The sequence below is a fragment of the Hippoglossus hippoglossus genome, chromosome 17 (assembly GCF_009819705.1).
Source record: "Hippoglossus hippoglossus isolate fHipHip1 chromosome 17, fHipHip1.pri, whole genome shotgun sequence".
In the NCBI taxonomy this organism is placed as follows: Eukaryota; Metazoa; Chordata; class Actinopteri; order Pleuronectiformes; family Pleuronectidae; genus Hippoglossus; species Hippoglossus hippoglossus.
Genome location: NC_047167.1, coordinates 3,527,881 through 3,542,836, shown reverse-complemented (window position 1 = coordinate 3,542,836; position 14,956 = coordinate 3,527,881). Strand labels below are relative to the sequence as shown.

Sequence of the window (14,956 nt, the reverse complement as noted above, 5' to 3'; positions counted from 1 at the left end):
TACAGGATCCGCCATTATTATCACGATCAGCCAGCATGATACAGAATCCGCCATACTGGATCCACCATTACGAACTCTGATACGCGATCCACAGATCATAATCCACGATGTGGCCGCAGCCGTGGCCCTGGATCTGCGGACGATAAGGCAAAGGGACTCTGGGGAAGAAGTCAAGTCAGTAACATGTATTGATGAGATATTAATTTCTTTGATGTGATAAGGATCGAGAAGAGGAAGGAGAAGCTGGGAAGAGAAGCTCCGTGTGTCATGTGTCCCCCGACATTCTAGACCTATAGCAGCATAACTAAGAGCAGGTCTAAGACAAGCCTGGACCAGCTCTAACTATAAGCTTTATCGTAAAGGAAGGTTTTAAGCCTACTCTTAAACGTACAGATGGTGTCTGCCTCCCGAACTGAAAGTGGGAGATGATTCCACTGGAGAGGAGCTTGATAGCTGAAAGCTCTGGCTCCTACTCTGCTTTTAGAGACTTTAGGGACGACAAGTAAGCCTGAATTCTGGGAGCGCAGTGCTCTAGTGGGTTGATAAGGTACTAACAGCTCTTTGAGGTATAATGGTGCCATATTATTAAGGGCCTTGAAGGTGAGGAGGAGAATTTTAAATTCTATTCTAGATTTAACCGGAAGCCAGTGTAGCGAAGCTAATACAGGAGAAATGTGGTCTCTTTTCTTGGTTCTTGTCAGGACACGTGCTGCAGCCTTTTGGACAAGCTGCAGAGTCTTTAACGACTTCCTGCTGGAGCCTGATAATAAGGAATTACAATAATCAAGTCTGGATGTAACAAAGGCGTGGACTAGTTTTTCTACTGTGCTGTGCTGGTCACATCCAGATGATTCTCTGGATCTGCACCAAATTGCTCACACTCATACGTCTGTGACTTATAGAAATTGACAAAAAGCTCAAGAAAAGTCCTATCCTGCAACATTAAGGAAAGTGATTTAAAAAAGATTCCTGCATCCACACCAATGCACAGGGAGGTTGTGGTTCAGGAGGTAGAGCGTGTCGTCCACCAACTAGAAGATTGGTTCCATTCAGAAGTGTCCTTGATACTGAATCCCAAAATTGCCCCTAAAGGTCTTGTGTGAGTGGTCTGGATTGAAGTGCTGCATGAATGTGTGTGAATGGGTGGATGACAAAACTTGTAGAGCACTTTGAGTGGTCAAGTCTAGAAAAGTGCTCGAAAAATACAGATCATTTATCATTGACACAAATGTGACACCAATACTTGACACCATTTATTGTTTTTTTTCCTGGCTCATGCCTCATTCCTCCTGTGTGGTGCAGAGGTTTACGTCAGGCTTCCTATGGTGCATGGTGGCAGGTTATGGATGATTGTTACATGTTTGATACATGTTTGCCATTGCTGTGTTTCATCATTGTGTTGCCCAGTTTTGTGTCACCTGATGTAATTTCCTTGGGTCCATGTTGAAAATGCATGTCCTGATTTGAGCTTGTCATTCCTTGGATTTGCTGTGATGGATTTCACAAATCCAATAAAACAAATCAAGTCAAAACTCTCGTTTTTTTTATGGTGGCCCATGAAGGCATCACCAGCTGCCTGCTGCGGATTCAGATCCCCCCCCCCCCCCCCCCCCCCCCCCCCCCCCCTCGCTTCTGATTGGCTGAGGCGGTGGTCCAGGGGGCGGGAGCTGTGTGAGTGTTGGCACCAGTCTGCCTGGTTCACAGAGAAAGGTGGAGACATTTCTCACCGTCACACACTCCTGACTGTCACACACACTTTAACACACACTCAGCCACAGGATCGGGACGCAGCTGAACGGTGAGTAGCCTTAAAAACCACATTTATCGTGTGTCATCGCGTGATCGCGGCTGTATCCTCGCGTTGCGCCGTCCGGCCCCGTGTTTATGAATGAATGATGAAAAATCCCTGTCATATTTACTGGGTTATCCGGACAGTGGTGCGCGGGTACGGGCCTGTGTTTCCACTGCATGGCGGATGATGGTGCGCGGTGTTTCCCATCTTAATGATGGAGGGGTAGTGGGCGTGTGAGGGGCGATGGGAGGAGGAGGAGGAGGGCGGGGGTCTCATGCGGAGCTCCGTGGATCCGTGTCTCTTTGTTATGGTGGTGCCGCAGTCAGGATGGTACACCCCTCCTGTACTATCCCGGGGATACAGTAGTACAAAGCTATCTCCATGGCAGCCCCGCATCAGCTCCATGTGCTCGCCTTTGATCATTGATGACTGCAGTGTGGCCTCACGGCGTCTAACGACATTTCACATCTTAATATTAATAATCCTGCATAAGTGACCTGCACTGACCCATGACAGTGACTGTGAGGGATCTACTGGCCCGTGTAGTGTTTACAGTAGCAGTGCATCTTTGTCGAAGGCAGTCAGGTGCAGCTCCACAGCTACAAGGCCTTTGTTACATAAAGGGTCTTTTTCCCGGATTGTTGCACAGCATATGCCCGACACCAGTTTTGGGGATATTGTGTTATGCTCTATATAGGGACCAAATCTGCCATTATACAATAATACCCCACCCCCCACCAGCCCACTTGACACACACATTCACACAAATGCACAAATGCACACAGACACACGTACAGTGCATCCTCTGTCTCAGTGTGGATTAGTACACATTGTTCCCCCAATGCTCGTGTCTTTCTCTCTCTGTGGCAGTGTCTGTCGCAAAATGGATCAGGCTTCAGTCTATTTCATATGTGAAATTGCCTGTGCAGTGACTGAGGAGGATTAATGAACCGTAGATTCTGAAATGTAATAACGTGACGTAGGTGTATGGACATTTTTAATCATCTGGTGCTGAAGTTTGAGTAAACATTGTAGTATCTGTCCTATATCCTCTCGTCCCTGCGCTTCAATGATGATGCAACACTGAGATATTTTCAGCCAAGACACACGGCTGCACCGTTACATAAAAGGGACACATTCTGTGCTTCAGCTACACGTTCCGGCTACACAACCTGACATGTTCCGTATATGTTCCGCATCTTGTGGGAGGTTGAAGGTGTAGAGAGGAAGTGTGAATTATATGATGTTTCGTGTTGGCAGGCTCTGTTGCATCCTGCAGGGTTGAAGAGGTCACAGTCATCTTTTCTGACACTCCATGCTTGTGTGTCTCTTTATGTTGGTCTTCTGTCTCTCCATCTGCCTACCGGTTGCCTTTTTACTGACAGTCACATTGTATGTAATCAAGACATTAAACCTTATTTATCTTTTGACATAACGGCGAGGCAGAATTAGATATATCTGATTCAGATGGTTGGAAATGAAAAAAACATTCTGGTAACACACGACATAGCAGATGAAAGATCAAATTTATTTTTCTCTCTCTCTCTCTCTCTCTCCCTGTCAGTCACAGTGGAAAGCTGCAATTGGCCGTTGGTGCGCAGTTGAAAACATCCATAAAGTTCAGTGATGCAACTTCTAGTGACTGTCTGCTCATTGGCGAGCTGTACAAATCTTCCGCCATAAACAGGCCAGGTCTACTTCTATCCTCAACAGAATGCTTTTCTACTGCTTTTAATTCAGAAATAGCAAGATGTCCACATGGAGTTGGTGGAGTTAGTCTAGTGGTGTTCACTGTGACACTCACGGCAAAGAAAACCTTCTCAGAGGGTACAGACATTGCAGGATCTTTTTAAACTGCTTGGTTGAAATCCAAGCAACAGTCTGTGACATTAGCACCAACCTCCGCATGAAAGTGGATACAATTTCTCAATCCATCATCATAAGAGGAAATATATGGGCTAGAAAACAAGATACAAACCACTCAGTAGCATTAAGCATTAGAAGGCCAGCTTGGAATTCGCAGAAGCACATACAAGGGCTGCAAAAGCTTTGGAACAACATTTTCTAGACTGATAAGCTCCAAATGAGCCAAACCAAAGTGATAGACAGGACAAAGATTGGAGAAAGAAATGATCTGCTCATGAAGAAACAAGCTCATTTTGAAGCGGCGTCATGGCGGCTTCTGAAACAGACTCACTAATCTTTATGGATGATGAAACTCATGATGGCTGCAGCAGAAATAATTCTTATGTCTACAGAAACATTTTCTCTGCCAATTTATAGAGAATTGCCTCCAAACTTCTTCATGCAGCAAGACAATGACCCAAAACACTCTGCCAACACAACAAAGGGCTTCATCAGAGGGAAATAGGGGAAGGAACAGAAAGAGGCTGCGGTAGAAGGCTGGAAAAGCACCACAGATGAAACAGTTATTCCCGGCAAGCTTTATTCAACCAAGGATTTACTTTGATACTAATTGTTCCTTTATTTTCTTTTTCAAAATGGGACAATCTGACACAAAAGTTGTTTGTCCATACCAGGATATAAAAGATGAAATTCCGTCTCATATTCATCTTTTGATCAGTGTCCAATAAAAACCAAGGAATTGGCCTTGACCTCCAGGTCGGTTTGGAAAAAGGAAGGCCTACAACAACATCTAACCACTATTGTTATTATTGATTAATCTTCAAATTGCTTCCCAGCCAACAATTCATCATCCCTAACACGTTTAATGGATCATATGACTGTGAGAAAAGCAGTGAGTCAATTTTTGAAGCCTGAACTATGAAATATTTAAATTGAATGAGCCCTTATTCACCAATCATCTCATTGCCTCATTGAGTGTAAAATGCTAACTGATTATCGGAACATATTGCAGGTTGTTTTTCTGGGGATCAGCTAGTTCATGTTTGAAAATATTTAATGTGCCCTTGTAAAAAATAGCTGAACAATAGGTAGCCTATAGTTTGCCTACAGGGTATGTTGCTACTAATACCTGAAAAATATAAATACAGTGAGTGCTCCACAGCACAGATCCTCAAGCAGGCTGCCAGGTTCTCTGCTTGAAGCTGGTTTCAAAGGCCTTTTTAAAAACTTGATAATAAACACATATTTCAATAATATAAAGATTTTTTTTAATTTTTTTATGCTTTACAAAGTGAAGATCTTATTATGTTCATCTGACTGAAAATGGGGATAACTACTGTAATGCCCACAAGAAGGCTCTGGCAGGGGTTGAGGTTGGCCCACTCATACTCCCTTGCCAGTAGACTGATGATCTATTCCTGGTTCTGTGTGTTGTGTGTGTATGTGTGTTGTGAAACATACAGTAGTTAATTTACCCACATTGAATGCCCCAGTAAAGATAAAGGGAGTGGAGTCCTTCCAGCTTCCTTGATGATCCTCAGGGTCTGATTTGTGCCAGGAATCACAAACACTGCTGTTTACTCACATGGAAACCACCCTCATTTCAGTGAATTATTTAAAACAATGTAATAAATAGATGTGCCCATTTTGCATGTCTGTGTAGTAAGTTGACATTGACTCATTGACTGATTATGTAAAGGCATTTGGGACAAACATCACGCGAATCTGTATGTGTGCCTCTGGACATTTTCTCATCGTGTGTCTCCTCTTTCAAGGCTCAAATGAGTGCACTCAGGTTCCTCTGTAGGGTCTTGATGGCCTCTTACTGAGACAGAGGTGGTGTTTGTCCTTCACTTCCTGGAAATGTTGTAATTAAATACATAATTTGTCTTGATGGTGGTCCCTGAAGGTGGCCATGCACCTTATATCATCTGGTGAGTCCTTGCAGGCCAGGGCCTGTCTGTTTGCAGCACAAGCCACAGCCCCTGCTGGACAGATGCTGCAAAACCCCTTTTCACTTGCCCTGAATTTATATAAAACTATTTAGTCATAAGCATGGGATTCAACAAACAAAAGAATCTCACTTGGGCATAATATAATTACCCATCACAATGGCTACCTCTTCAGCTCTGCAGTAACATTTCTGTTGAAAGACCCTTCTTCCAGCTTACGTTCTTAACAGCTGTCTTAACAGCTGTCTCAACAGTATTTGCTCTTTCGTCGGCTATAGGTACCAGGTCTAGGAAGAGATTGAACATGTCCCTCTTTATCACCGTATATAGCGAAAGCATAGGCAAGTAGTCAGTTAGGATTTACTTAGTTAGGAAATTAAGGGATTCTGATGTCAAATGTAATAAATGTTCCCATCCTAGAAATGCAATGTAGCCTGGACATAGATGCTGGAAGTCAGTAAAAACACATCTGTATTGTTGCCTAAATGCTTGTTCTTGATCTGTTCAGATTCTCAGATTTGGTTTCTATGGTGACTTGAGCTAAAATCTTAAGCATGTCATGATACGATGATACTTATTATTATTCATCTGGTCAATGTTCACATTGGAAAAGGATTTATTTTTTATTTTTTAATGAAAATATTTAATTTAGGCATGGGCATTATCTTAGATATACTTAATATACATAATATATCCAAGCTGTTGGCACATATGTTTACTACATTACACACACTTGCCCGCCCATCAAGGCCACTTGAATGTGTGCCACGTACATATGTTAGTTTTCTAATTCTTTTCATAAAGAGATAGAGCAATAGAAGCAAGGAAGGCACCAAAGCAAATTGATACTGTAAGTGTTGAGTTTGGAAATGGTAGTCAGATGGAGGTGGTTGTGGTTCTGTAAAGACCTTCTGTAAATCCATTGTCTGACAGTTGTTTGTGTATTCCAAGGAAGATGTTGAGCAAACAACAGTTATATGCAAAATACACAGCAATAAAAGTAGCTGTACCACAAATTTGTTTATCATTTGAAATGCTACAAACTGCTAAACCAAAAAATGCATAAAAATCCACGTCTCTTTAGCCATTTTCAGACATGAACTCAGGAAAATGTCCAGACCCAAATGTCCGTTTACATATTAACAATGTGGCAGAAAATCGTCTGGGTCAGATGTGTTCATCACGTCCAAGTGTGGGTTGGCGTCTGAGTAGAGCATGCAGTAGGCAGAAATTCTGTATTAGACATCACAGCATTGGCCCACATCAGCAAAAGCTCTTGAATCTTGTTGTCTTTCCAAGTTGACATCTTCTCCGACATCTTCAAAGTATATGGTTCTTCTTTTTCATCCTGAGATATTTGTATTTAAGTTTTTTTTCAGTTCTGCATCTCCTGTATGGTAGAAACGTCATCAACAGGCCCACTAGCTCACTGTGAACTCTCTGGACAAAATCCTGGTGTATTATCACATGGGCTCACTCAGAAAATATCTTACTATTATTAAAGTTTTTACTAGGGGGCCGTCAGGAAAACTCTGGAGAATGTATGGAGCAACTGACTCGGACATTTGCATTTTCACATACTGTCCCTCCGGATAATATCAGGAGTTCAGTGCAGGTCTGCAAGCAGTCTTTGTGATGCTCACAGTCATACCAGCATGATGAATGTAGTAGTCCCTGCAACATATATCTGAATTAAATAAATTCTGTTTATATTCAACTGTGGTTTCCATTAGAGAACAATTGTAAATGTGCATGCAACAAGAGGGAAATCACAACCAAGTTAAATTTAACAGCAGATAAATGAAAATAAATAATGACCTTATGTACTGTAAGCCTACACACCGTAGCCTAGCTCAGCACCAGAAGCCATGTGAAAGACATTTGATAACTGTGTTAATAAACTGGAATCTGTAGGTACACAAGTATTAACATGTTAAACTTAACAAACATTGTAAGCATGCTAACTGTTAACAGTTGCAAAGGTAAAAATAGATAGCAAGCTACTGTATTCCACAGTGGAGGGTGATATTGTAGAGCTGTGCTTGGTGAATTGGGTTTGAAGTGAGCCAAGGTGGCCAATGCAATGGGTAGTGTGAACAGCTACACTGGAACATGCACATCTATGAGGAGCCAAAGTTAGTGTGATGAAATAGAGTAACGACAGACTGCTGATGCTAAAGACTACAAGCAATGAGCTTCATGGATTATCAGAGATGTTCTAATGCATGCTTGTTGTGATAATGATGATGCCATGATTTCTGATTTAGGGATTGGTGGGATTACATGCAATCCCTCCCAGATTACCAGCCAAGCACTGTAGGCAGGAAGTCAGGCTAGCAGTCATCCAACCAGATATGGTTAACGTTTTCAGGCAGTGGGCCATTCAGAGGCGGTTATCCACCCAGTTAACCAATGAAACAGACACGATAGTCACCTAACTGGCCTACATTGACTGTATAGGTCATTTGTTAAGCACAACAGTGATCAGCTATCTCTGCAGGAAATGTGTAGACTCATTCATTAAATCAGTATAAAGATGCTGTATGGAATGTGGAAGGTAAAGTCTTCAAGGTTCACAAAGACAGTAGTGATGCTGAGTGCTTGTTGCAGAGAAGTGCAGAGAGGATGTCCTGAGTTCAGATAAGAGGATCTGCAGACGACAGCTGCACAGCCAGGGAGCAGGATGACCAAAACATATGGATTTGCAAGCAGTAAAGACATGGAGGGAGAAAGTGAGATTTGGATTTAAACAGCATTTAAATCAGCTTCTATAGCATTTAGGCAAAAGCATTTTATCTGACATTTACGGTTTTGGAGGTGGTGAACTCAGGAAGGAAGTTAGCAGTTTCGAGGTTATGGAGAAATGAGAAGGATCAAGCTGCTGATTTTTACTAGTGACCAGTAAGAGGATGCATGAGATAAAACATCCACACCTCTCACCACCATGTAGGATGGTGGACTATGAAAGTGGTCTGACAAAGGAAGCCTGGTTTCTGCAGCAGAGGTGATGTACAAACTGCCCTGTGTTACCCAGTCAAACGCTATAGAGCGTAACAGTTACTGCCCACTTATACCAGCTCACATTTCAGAAAATTCTTATAAAACATGTTTTAAGTCAGGAATCAGGCCGACCAGCTACGAGATTAATCATGACCATAAAACATTTGATCCAGAGCAAAACAAAGGCAAAGGTACAAGACTGTACATAATTATTTTAAGGGTGATGGAACTACGCACCCCACAAACCATTGAGAATGATCCCCTTCGACCAACTTCCTGCGTGCTTCGGGAATTTATTTTTAATTTTACACGTCTTTTATGTATTTATTTGTATAGTGTTTCATATACTGTCTAGTATAGTAACTTTTAAAGTGTGGTAGTGTAACCATAGTGTTGTTAGTGACATGGTTCAGTGCTTTGTTCCCACTTGCAATCATGGGAAATCATGGTTGCTCTTTGGTAAAGGTATTGAAGTAAATGTATTGATCATTGCTGACATGATTATTGTGGTTATGGTAAAAATTCCATAGTAACAGTGAGCACCACCAATCAGAGATGTCGCTCTTACACCAAGGATTCTGGGTAGTGGAGTACTTTTCCGTGACATTGTGAATTAAACATCTTTTTCATAAAACACAGTTGATACCAAACAGTATTGTGGCTTCTGCAGGAGCAAATAACATTGTTTCACAATCTCGTAGCTTGTGGTTTCAATATTATGGCTGATGATCAAAATCTATATTCAGAAAATGAAAGGGATTTTTACTTCCGGAACCATGATGATGAGCTCTGTGTGCCTATCAACCTTGGAATACAGGACATATATCTGTTTTAATTAATGTTTTGTCTGGATGTGCCCCTGGAGTCCCGTGAAATCCCTCGCTTATGTACACTCCACGCCCCCGCTAAGTAGAGCTCAAAGAGAGAGTGATTAGTCGGGGTTCCTAAAATACCATGACTCCTTCCTGTATTAGTCTGTCCAGCTGGATATGCTGCCTGTTTACTTACATAGGCACCGTCTTTTAGTGAGTTGGTGCATTAAGTAAATAATAGAGTTGGTGTTATTCACCTGCAATATTGATCTTTTTAAACGAGTTAAATAGGCAGATGGGATGATGGGTGAGATGGGCTGGCCAGTTCATTGGAAAGTGAAGCTGGGCACTTAGATCCTGATTTTCTAATCCTCATTTTCTATCCATCATTCTATGATACAAGTAAATAATTATCGAAAGTTGAATTATGGCAAATGGCAAAAGAAAAATATAATTTAAGAAAATGTTTGATTGGTTTGTTGGTTTTGTCCTTTGACAATAGAAAAAAGAATATTTCAACCATACAATCATAAATGGCATTCAGTAGAGCACCCAGCCCCAATATTCCCCTTGAATACTCAAAGCTGCACCATATTGTCTGCATTTTAGGTAAATATCTGAAATCTGTGAAAATGTCCAAAAACTTGAAGTATGATAGAAAGTGGAAAAAATGAAATCCTGTATCCACCTCTTTGTCCGGATCTGCCCCAAAATGGAAAAGGTTATTCTTTAGCCCTTTACCAAGTTTTTATGGAAATCCATTCTGTAATTGTGTGTTATCCTGGTAACTTACAAATGGAGAGGGGTGAAAATATTTTTGTAATTTTTCTTTTGTCATTCTTCTTCCATGAAAGGAATGAAAGCAAAAGAGAAGGACAAATGTGGATCTGCAGATATTTCAGTTTTATATCACAGCACAGTCCAGACTGCAACATGTAAATAACATTAACACAAGCTCTGTGCAGTTTTGAACAGATCTTTTGACAGCTGCAACAAGGAAAATCCTGCTGCACACAGCAGAGAAACATTTCTGACGGGCCACCAGAAATCCATCCCATCGTCACACAGCCACATCGATCAGGCACAATCAATCAGTGTGGCAGTTAATGTAGCGCCATGACCCCACATAAACAAGTCAAATGACAATTTATCTGGCAGATGTTCAGCCGCATTATAAAATGAGTTGGTTCTGAACTAGGGTTTATTCTGTACAGTGTCTGTTGGGTTGGGGGATTTGCATCTGGAGAGAGAAAATCTGATTGGTGCACCGCTGGTTTGATGCTGTGTGTATGTGCATGTTCAGTAGGTGAGTGTTGTGTGTGCAGTGTCAGCAGTAATCCAACCTGCTGCTCATCAGAAACACTGTGTGTGTCCGTCTGAGGAACTGCTGAGTCACCATGACAACTGGCTGGGCAGCCATGACAGTACTTTGTTACCACGTTAGATGCAACACATCTGGGATGTAAAACATAGTTTCAGCTTTAGATGTGTTTTTTTATTTTTATTTTGTCCTCAGAGTTTAACCAATTGAGCAAAGGCCAACACCATCATATAATCTAATTCCTATCCTCTCATCACACAGTATCCCTGCCATCAGAATGTGTTGTAGTGGGTTTTTATTAAAAACATAAAAACAAACATGAAAAGAAGGAAAGGGAGATGGAACTTTCTCCATCAGGCCCATAGACACGATTCAAACATTTCGCTGACTGTCGACTTTCAGAATCGACATCTCTGAAATGAAAACCTAACTGACTCCCAGACACATTTCAGCTGCCCAGATCGAATAAATGAGGCTTCTCATTTATCCTCTGGGTCTGCCGGCCTTCAACATCAACGCATTCTGCCATTTTGGGAAGTTCTCAGTAGTAATATTCAATCTTCTTAAGATGGGGAACAAAACTTGGTGGAATGTCAGGGAAGAATCCATAAAATGTTGGATCTTGATCAGGGGCAGATATAGGATTGTTTTATCACTTTGTCTTAGTAATTGATGGATCTTGATGACAACAATCAGGCATTTTTAGGGGACTGATATCTATGAGTGTGTGTAATATGGTACAGATGATTGAATTTAAGGAAACTATTGGTGGAGGTATGCACTCTACTGAGTATAAGAATAACTAACATTTCTAATAAAAGAAAATGCTCCTGTTGGTTTTTGGAAGAATGAGGCTGGTTCTACTTTTCTCTTCCTTTCAACACAACATATGACAAGTTCAGAAGCAACCCAAGTCTGTCAGACTTTTTGATTTCCTTAATTTCTGGGGCTCAGCCTCATGCCCAAAGACTGAGTTCTGCTGAAGAGATACAAATCTTTAGAAGAAAGATCAGAAATATTGTATTTAGGTTCATTTTTCTTTTTCAGGAAAATAGTTTTGAGACAGCAACACACAGAGTGCAATTTGGTACATCTTGGACTGTTGGCGAAGGTTTATGCTCTACATTCTAGTTTTTATTTGTTATGTTCATGTTTATATTGCCAGACGAATGGTTGAATGCACGTTTACTTAACTTTTTCATATACTTTAGTTTATTTAACTTTCTGCTTCAAATTCTTTCCCACTGAACTTAACTTGCAGACGAGGACTCATTGGTGAAATTCCAGTCGCACTCACTTTCAGTCTTGTTTCTAAAGAAAGTGGTTAAGCTGATCTCAATACACAGTTTTTTTTACTGCTTCTGTTCTGATTCCCAGTCCCATTTGATAGACAATTAGCTTTTTTGACTAGCGTCAGTTTTATAATCTGTTGGAATTTGCTCAGATTTTAATCCTATGTACAGTATTAGTTGTGTGATGATGAAGAGAAAATCAATGTTCATGAAGGCTTGTGAAAAAACTGTTGATTTAGTGTCCAATTATTATCTCATGTTGACCACCTTTAATTTATCACAGTAGGACTGGTCAGTCAAGTCAAATGTATTATATCAGATTCACAGTGATCAACTCCCTAATCTTAACTCCTCTTCTTGACAACAGTTATTCTTGCAGCATGTCCTGGCGTCTATTTATCTCTTGCACTACATGTGAACCTTCAGTGGGGCTGGAAATGAGCTGCAGTGTCCTTCAGTCAGGTCAGAACTGGGAGGAAACTGATGTGCTCCTCTGTTCATCAGGTCACATGAATCTTTTCTGTGCCACTTTGCATAATACAGTCCTCATGGAGTCTAGCCATAAAAAGACGTCTTGTTGATTGACACTAACATATAAAGTGTCATAAAGCATGATATATTGTGGCTAGTTGGCAATGTAGTGGGTAATCCATTTCATGATGTGGCAACAAAGCCGAGATTTATTTGGTTTTGAAGAGAGTTGATGAAAGCAGGAGGAGGCAGGTTCCCAGGGTCACTAACCTCTCCATTCACTGCTGAAGCATCATTAGCACAAACACTCAGCAGATATATTCTTCTGTGACTCACCACTGAACCGGAACTGACCTACGGCTGTAAAGACATCTCACATCATACTGTGGAGCCACAACAGCTGTTTTCTGTTGAGTTGTGAAAGCATATTGACTTGAGGTGTTTGTTAAGCAAGGTCGTTTTTCTTTTTAAAATTTTGGTTAAAAAGACAAAATCCTGGAAGTCGGATGATGAACCACTTTTTTTCATACAACTTAACAACAGTGATTGTCTGACCAATGACAATTTGGGCAGACGACTATTTGTAGTTAAATATTTAGATTTAGATTTAACGTTGAGAATATTAAGATTTAGTAAGTGATGAGGAGTTAAAGTATTCATGTACATTTGGTTAAATAATGACTTTAAAAAGTACACACCCCTTTTTTTAATGTTTTGGAGTGGTTATTTTAAAACATGAGCCGCTTAACAATCATCTTCCCATACAGATGAACAGTTGGTATCGATCAGGCTCAGCTGAGCGATTTAAAGGGATAGTTCACAAAAAAATGAAAATTCACTCATTATCTAGTCACCACTATGCTCATGGAGGGGTGGGTGAAGTGTTTGAGTCCACAAAACACTTTTGGAGTTTCAGGGGTAAACAGCGTAGCAGCCAAATCCAAGCCTGGAGCCGTGTTCGCGCCCTCGCCTCAATGCTTTTGCCAAAGGGGCGTGAGACGAGATCAGCGAGAACTCGCGATAGCTGCAGAAGCGAGAGCTTGTGCTGTTTGTGTGCCCCAACGTGAAGGCAGCTCCAGACGAGGATATCAGAGAAAATTTTTGCCTAAAAAGATGCTATACCACAGGAGCAGTATGGAGGCATTTTCTGTTTTTTTCAGTAGTTTTTTTAAGTTTGAAGAAGTGGTCGCCATTTACATCAATTGAATTGGATTTGTCTGCAACGCTGTGTACCCTGAGACTCAAAGTGTTTTGTGCACTCAAACACTCCACCCACCCCTCCGTCGGCATAGTGGAGAGAAGATAATGAGTGAATTTTCATTTTTGGGTGAATAAACTCTTTTAAGACAAGATCAATTATGTAACAGTTTGGTTCCCTTTGGCAAACTCCAGGCGTGCAGTGATGTATTTTTAGAACACCATATCTGGTTGAATAGCATTCAGTCATGCCAAGGACACCATTCTTCATGCAACCATGATGTGCTTCAACCTAAACAACAATATAATGTAGGTTGTTGGTCCCTATAAACCCTGATGCGACCCCTGAGAGCATCTCCTGAAATACTGCCCCTTTGGTGGCAGACGCACTAGACCTTCATTGTCATTGATACAATAATGAACGCGGTTAAATGGTCATTTGGATAGGTTTAGGAAGATAAACAACTTGGGATAGTAAATAATCATGGTTTGGGTAAAAATATATATTGAAGTTTAGAGTACCTTAGTTGTCATGGTTACGATAAGGAACATGTTTAGGTAAATTAAATGTTAAATGTATTTATGTAGCACTTTCCAGTCTTATCAGCCACTGTACTCACACACTGCCATCACGTGTTACCACCAGGGGCAATAGGACATCAGTATCTTGCCCAAGGTTACTTCAGAGTTCAGACTGAACTACCAACCTTCTGGTTAATGGGTGGCCGGAACTTCACATGCTATTTTTTTCTTTTAGTTTCCGTTACAGATCTGACATTTTTACCAGTTCTCATTCGAAAAGCTGTTCAAGGATTAAGACTTGGTTTTAAGGTTCAGGTTAGAATTAGGTTAAGGGTAGGTTTTCAGCTTCGATGGCTAAGGTTTGGGTATAAGGGGCTATGGGATGCATTATGTCAATTAGTGTCCTCACAGAGATAGAAGTACAATTGTGTGTTTGTGTGTTTGTGTGTGTGTGTGTGTGTGTGTGTGTGTGTGTGTGTGTGTGTGTGTGTGTGTGTGTGTGTGTGTGTGTGTGTGTGTGTGTGTACTTGCGTGAGAACTGTCAGTGTTTTGGAGAATGAGATGATTACTCAGAGAGGGCGGGGTGGTGGATGTTGGAGCAGGGGATTGTGGGTACAGAGATAGTCTTTAATCCCTCAGAGTGCAACAGCTGTCCGACAATTCCTCCTCATCGCCATAGTTTTATCTCTCTCTCTCTCTCTCTCTCTCTGTCTCTCTCTTTCTGTCTATCT

General features: G+C 41.2%; 1 pseudogene; it reads left to right on the top strand.

Moving 5' to 3' along the window:
- The first annotated feature begins 1,659 nt into the window (after nucleotides 1–1,659).
- The window catches only part of LOC117778271, a 91,276-nt pseudogene continuing 77,979 nt past the window's right edge, over nucleotides 1,660–14,956 (top strand).